The following is a 7,597-nucleotide window of genomic DNA, read 5'->3' as shown; positions in this document are numbered from 1 at the left end:
TAACACACAGTAATTAACCTCAAGTATTCTGCACAATAAATATTCCTGGAAGCCCTAGCAATATACACATATGTATATAGATACATACATATATACATGCTCTATCTATCCCTCTCTCTCCCTCTCCTCTCCCACCCTCATTCTCTCTCACCACTCAATATCCCAGGAATTCAATGAGGTAGATTCACTGGAGTATAAAGAAGAAAATCCCCACAATTCAACAGATTCATTTCTATAAATTTCAAAGCTACTGGGCTATTTTAATGATGAATTTTTCTGGAAGTGACTTGTAGAACTGTCTCTGGGACATTTTTCTCCAGTTTCAGTAGATCAGCAATAAAGACTAAAAACTGATGTGGAAATACAGGAAATACAAGTTATACATCAAATACCCTTTCCATTCTAGAGTATTCTGTGCTTTCAACCAAAGATTCCTCAACAGATTCTGTTGAACATTTGATTGCTGCCAGTTCAACAAAAATAAAATACATGAAACTTTTAACATTTTAATTAATTAGAAATACTACCATATGTAAAATAGATGACCAATGCAAGTTCGATGCATGAAGCAGGGTGCTCAAAGCAGGTGCTCCAGGACAACCCAGAGGGATGGGTGGAGAGGGAGGTGGGAGGGGGATCAGGATGTCGGGGCGCATGTGTGCCCATGGCTGATTTCTGTTGATGTGGTGGCCCCTGCCACCACAGTGTTGTGAGGAGATTGTCCTCCAATTGAAATAAATAAATTTTTAAAAATACTGCCATTTATAATGGCAGCAAGAAGTATGAGATACTTAGGGATAATTTGTCCACAGATGTGCAATGCCTATACTGTAAACACTACAAAACACTGCTCAGAGAAATTAAATAAAACCTAAATAAATAGAGAGACATGTTATCATCATGGTTTGGAAGACTCAGTATTGTTAAGATGTCTATTCTCAAACTGATTTATAGATTCAAGTGAATGAATTGAATTCAAATTTAATTGAATTTATAGATTCAATCACAATAAAAATCTAAGCAGACACTTTTTCTAGAAACTGACAGGATGCTTTCTAATGTCCTATAAAAACAAAAAGGACCTAGACTATGAAAAATGACTTTGACAATAACAGGGTGGGAAGATAAACACTACCTGATTTTAAGATTCTTTATAATTCTATAATAATAAAAACAGTGTGGTATTGAGGTGAAAGTAGAAATGTATATCAAGAGAACAAAATGAAGAGTCAAAAATAGACCACCATATATGTGAACAACTAATTTATAACAAAGCTACAAAGGCAATTTTGTGAACAAAGAATAGTCTTTTCAACAAATGGTGTTTGGAGAAGTGGATAGCCATATGCACAACCATAAAGTGTGATTCATACACAGTACCATATACAAAACTCAACTCTAAATACATTATAAACCTAAACATAAAAACAAAAACTGTACCAGAAAACACAAGAGAAACTCCTTGTGACCCTGGGTTAGGTAAAAATTTCATAAATAAGAAATCAATACCACAGTCCATAAATGAACAAATCGATAAATTGTACTTCCTGAAAAAGAAAACTTTCTGCTCCTGCAAAGACACTGTTGAGAGAATGAAGACAAGCCACTGACTCGGAAATTGTTTGAAAATCATGTAACTGATAAAGGACTTGTATCCAGAATATAGAAGAACTCACAAAAGCCCATAAGAAGGAAACAGGCATTCAATTAAATGGGCAAAAATTATGAATAGACAATCCACACACACACACAAAAAATCAAACATCAAATAAGTACTACCTTAAATGAAGCTCAACATTATTAATTATTCAGTTCAGTTCAGTTCAGTCCCTCAGTCGGGTCTGACTCTTTGCGAACCCATGAACCGCAGCACACCAGGCCTCCCTGTCCATCACCAACTTCTGAAGTTTACCCACTCATGTCCATGGAGTTGGTGATGCCATCCAGCCATCTCATCCTCCATTGTCCCCTTCTCCTACTGCCCTCAATCTTTCCCAGCATCAGGGTCCTTTCAAATGAGTCAGCTCTTCACATCAGGTGGTCAAATTGTTGGAGTTTCAGCTTCAACATCAGTCCTTCCAATGAACATCCAGGACTGATCTCCTTTAGGATGGACTGGTTGGATCTCCTTGCAGTACAAGGTACTCGCAAGAGTCTTCTCCAACACCACAGTTCAAAAGCATCAATTCTTCAGAGCTCAGCTTTCTTTATAGTCCAACTCTCACATCCATACATGACTACTGGAAAAACCATAGCCTTGACAAGATGAACCTTTGTGGACAAAGTAATGTCTCTGCTTTTTAATATGCTGTCTAGGTTGCTCATAACTTTCCTTCCAAGGAGTAAGAGTTTTTTAATTTCATTGCTGCAATCACCATCTGCAGTGATTTTGGAGCCCAGAAAAATAAAGTCAGCCACTGTTTCCACTGTTTCCCCATCTATTTCCCATGAAGTGATAGGACCGGATGTCATGATCTTCGTTTTCTGAAAGTTGAGCTTTAAGCCAACTTTTTCACTCTCCTCTTTCACTTGCATCAAGAGGCTCTTTAGTTCTTCTTCACTTTCTGCCATAAGGGTGGTGTCATCTGCATATCTGAGGTTATTGATATTTCTCCCGGCAATCTTGATTCCAGCTTGTGCTTCCTCCAGCCCAGCATTTCTCATGATGTACTCTGCATATAAGTTAAATAAGCAGGGTGACAATATACAGCTTTGATGGACTCCTTTTCCTATTTGGATCCAGTCTGTTGTTCCATGTCCAGTTCTAACTGTTGCTTCCTGACCTGCATACAGGTTTCCCAAGAGGCAGGTCAGGTGGTCTGGTATGCCCATCTCTTTTGGGAAATGCAAATGTAAACTTCAGTGAAATACTACTACAATCCCTGTGAGAATGACTGGGATGAACATGAAGAAGACTGAACACATCAAGTCTTAGCAAGACCGTGTGAGATGGAATGCTCATACAACTGCTAGTGGAAATTAAAAATGGTGTGACTACTTTGGAAAATGGCTTGTCACTTTATTATCATGCTAATCCCACGTCTACCACATGATCCAGCCATTGCACTCCTATCTTAGAGGAAGAAAGTCTTTATCTATACAAAAACTAATACATGAATGCTCATAACAGCTTTATTTAAAAGACCTCTGGGCTTCCCTGCTGGTTCAGTGGTTAATGCAGGGGAACAGGTTTGATTCTTGGTTCAGGAAGATCTCACATCCCATAGGTGAGTTAAGCTTGTGTGCCACAACTACTCAGCTGGCATGCCTCTTGTGCTCCTCAACAAGAGAGGCCACTGTCAGAAGCCCACACACCACAACTAGAGAAGCCTACGTGTGACAAAGAAGATCCAGTACAGCCAAAAATAAATAAATAAAAACCTCTAAATTTTAAACCACCCAAATATCTATTGACAGGTAAATGTGGGGCTTCCCAGGTGGTAAAGAATCTGCTTGCCAATGCAAGAGACTCAAGAGATGCCAGTTTGATCCCTGGGTCAGGCAGCTCCCCTGAAGAGAAAATGGCAACCCACTCCACTCCAGTAGTCTTGCCTGGAGAATCCCATGGACAGAGAAGCCTGGTGGGCTACAGTCCATGGGATCCCAAAGAGCAGGACACAACTGAGTGACTGAGCATGCATGTATGAAACAAATTGTGGTATATTCATATACTGGAATACTGCTAAACAATACAAAAGAATGAACTTTTGATATATGCAATAAATGGACAAATTTAAAAAATAAGTATAATTAATGAACAAACCCAGACCAAAAGTAAAGAAAATAAAACTGCTTTGATTCTATTTAAATATATTTCTAGAACATGCAAACTAATTCACAGTGACAGATAACTGTTTTGGCCCAGGAACAGGGCAGTGGGAGGGCTAGGGAGCCCATGTAGTACAGAACTAAAAATGTTATGTTCTAGAAAAATAATACTAATGATATTTAAATCTATCTGGTTATTTTAGGGGACATGGTTTGGTATCATTACAATAGGGCAACCTATAGGATAATTAATATTTTTGAAAATGCAAACATTTTTGTAACTGACATTTTAACTAATAGTTGAAAAATTCCTGGCATATTAAAATTTTCATTATACAATGGATAAAACATGGTGTTTATGGAAGAATTAGAAGACCTTTGAAACAATGGCATATTTCAACAACCATCTGAGAGACATATAAGAACCACTGATTATTATTTATAGTCAGAAAAAAATATATGTAAATTTATTGCACATGCATGTTAAACATAAAGATCCTTCCTCAAGCTAGACAATTCATTGCTTTCAAACAAAGCATTTGTAGGATGGGCAGCAGGGTTACTGCAAAGCATGTTGGTGCTGATGGAATGAAATACCACCTGCTAAACCTCTTCTTCCATGAGGAGATCAAAGTAGCTCCTCTACTTTTAGGCTAATTTATGAACTTCATGGGCTTCCCTGGTGGCTCAGATGGTAAAGAATTCACCTGCAATGTGGAAGACCTGGGTTTGATCCCTGGGTTGGGAAGATCCCCTAGAGAAGGGAACCCACTCTAGTATTCTGGCCTGCAGAATTCCATAAACAGAGGAGCCTGGCAGGCTACAGTCCATGGGGTCGCAAAGAGTCAGACACAACTGAGCGATTTTCACTTCATTTCACTTGGTGAACCCCATAGGAGCTATCCCATAACACACTTTTTTCAGATCTATGAACTCACTTGAGTCAAGTGTCATATCCAACTGAAGATGTGAAGTGTTGGGGTCTCCCAAGGACCACTGCCCTTGAACCTGGAGTTGAAGCTCCATCAGCCATGACACTGATCCTCAGAAGCTGCCATCTTCAGACACCTGATATGAGCAAGGCTATCGGCATGAGTTGCTGCACAGGGAGAAATACATCCAGCATCACCATGCTTTACCGATGTAATTGTGACTTGCACAGTGCTAGGCTCTGGGTTAGTGAAAATGACAGTGAAACAACTGTGTAGTGATCATAACAACCAGATGTTACAATGGGTTTCTCACCACAGCCTTTTTCTTCACCTTTCCTCATCTATCTCTTAACAACAAAGTGGAAAAGGAATAAGAAGTGGCCTGAATTCATAAAAGCATTCATGATCCCCCAATAACCACAGGACCATGGGCTTACTCATGTGTTACCACAGAATGTTCACAGCGATCCTGTTAGTGATATATTCTTACCATTTTATAGAGGGGAAAGTTGAGGCTCAGAGTCACTACCTGTCCCACCTCCCATGACCCAGCATTTAGGAGGAAGGTGGCTCCAGGACACCCCTGCAGCAGGAGGACACTGCACTCACTGGGGCTGGGAGGGACCCCAATGCTTTACCTTAGACACAGCTGGGGCACTGAGCCCCACAGTGAGAAAGAGGCGACTTGGATGTGGATCCTTTTGTCTCCCCACATCCCAGAGTGGTCCAGCCCCCTCTCCCCCCGCCCCGTGGGTACCCACACCCTAAGCTGTTTTCCAAACACCTAAAAGTATGACCTTCTTTTCTCAGGCCACATCTATCTCCGTAGAAAAGTCGTCATGGTCGCCATAGTGACATCCAGTGTCTATGGCAACCGCTTTACATAGGCTTATCCTCGGCACCGGAAATGTCTCCTCACATTGCTACACCAATGGTGTTTCGCTGAAGAAAATCACCTTTGCTTCAGGCCACCACTTGAGAAAGCATAATGATTAGAGGCACTAGACCACGACTGGTAGTTGGCAGAACTCTGCACATGTTGTTGGAACAAAGCATGTTCCTATAGTCAGGAAAATTTCCTTTAAATAAGCAATAGGGGAATATTGTCACTACACAGAGACCCAGGGAGGTATCCTAGGGTTCTTGGAGATGAGGGGGTGAACATGTAAAATCACAGGCCATGCTAAGCACTTTACCATCTGTAGCAGAAAACTTGGAGAAGGCAATGGCACCCCACTCCAGTACTCTTGCCTGGAAAATCCCATGGACAGAGGAGCCTGGTGGGCTGCAGTCCATGGGGTCACTAAGAGTCAGACAGGACTGAGAGACTTCACTTTCACTTTTCACTTTCATGCATTGGAGAAGGAAATGGCAACCCACTCCAGTGTTCTTGCCTGGAGAATACCAGGGACGGGGGAGCCTGGTGGGCTGCCGTCTATGGGGTCGCACAGAGTCGGACACGACTGAAGCGACTTAGCAGCAGCGGTAGCAGCAGAAAACTAAGACACGATCTACAACCATATGACTTGATATAGAAACAAAATCATTTGAGAAATCTCAGAGTGTTTTCAAGGAGGCAGGCATAGAATAATAGTCATTTATTTGGCAGAAACCAAGTTAATTAATCCATAACTTCACTTATCCTGGGAACTCTTATCCACCACTCCTATTTTCTTGCATGTGAAAGGACACTCATTATGAAAACACCTCTAGCCCCTCCACACTTACTGTTTCTCTTTTGCAGGAATGGCTTATCTTATTCATGAGGTTGGATGGAGAAATAGGGGTTTCATGGCACAGACCTCTTTTCAAAACTCTTATAGCAAGTTGCTCATAGGGAAGCATGTGTTCTACTCTGTCCTTAGGGGTGGGGCTTACAATTAGCTTACAGTTCTCCATTTTTGTGCCTCTCTAGTTCACCAACTCTTATGTTATTGCTTTAAAATGCTTATGTCATTATTTCTCCCCCAAAATACACCCTTGCTCTATGTCTGAGCTATGTAAACCAACTAAGAAATATGAAAGAAAAAATAAGAACAATGTATCAACTTGATTCCTTATGAAGATGAAATTGGAGAAAGCAGATTAGATTTTCTGGCAAATGGGTTTCCTATTAGTGATGTCCAGAATTGGACAGACTTGTCCACTTGGCAGTGTTGCACTGGGACAGTCCCTAAGGCCAAAGACTGCAGTCGACAACTATCTGCTGTCTGGTTGAAGAGTCGTGTCTATGTGTACTCAAGAAAGTGGCTTTCTTGCCAAAGGCAGTCTCTGTAGCATGAGAAAATGTTTCAGGACATCTTTGAGACAATTTTCTCTGAGTAAAAGAATACCCCTTGTTCTGAATAAATACTCACCAAGTCACCTTTGGAGTCTGCCTCCATGGAGCCATTGTGGCAACACTTTCTCAGTACCTTGATTTGTGTGATTGAAATGTGATTCCCTTATTATTACAGAATTATTTTTCAACTTCCAAGACTAGTGTGAATATCATATATTGTGAAGATTTCTGTAGATAATCTCCTCAAGAAGGAATTGATGGGATGCTCAGAAATGCACTCCCTCTCATAAACCAACACACAAATTGTAGTCAAAATGATAACAAAGTTCTATCAAGACTTCAAAGATAAGAGAATCCCTATACTATCCAATAATAACAGATCACAGGGGGAAAAAGAAGTAACATTCACAAGATCACAATGTTTTGAATGTCCATTTCTGCTTAGCAGTAAACAAAACAATAACCATGTATTATTGCTCAGGATTCTATGGGTCACCTGGGCTCAGCTGGGTGTTTTTCTGCTCTAATTGGTGTCTGTTCCCTGAGGCTGCATTTATCTGGAGGCACCTCTCATCCAGAACATCCAAGAGAGCCCATTCACATGCATAAGGGTTAG

The sequence above is a fragment of the Bos indicus x Bos taurus genome, chromosome X (assembly GCF_003369695.1).
Source record: "Bos indicus x Bos taurus breed Angus x Brahman F1 hybrid chromosome X, Bos_hybrid_MaternalHap_v2.0, whole genome shotgun sequence".
Classification (NCBI taxonomy): domain Eukaryota; kingdom Metazoa; phylum Chordata; class Mammalia; order Artiodactyla; family Bovidae; genus Bos; species Bos indicus x Bos taurus.
This window is presented reverse-complemented; position numbering follows the sequence as displayed.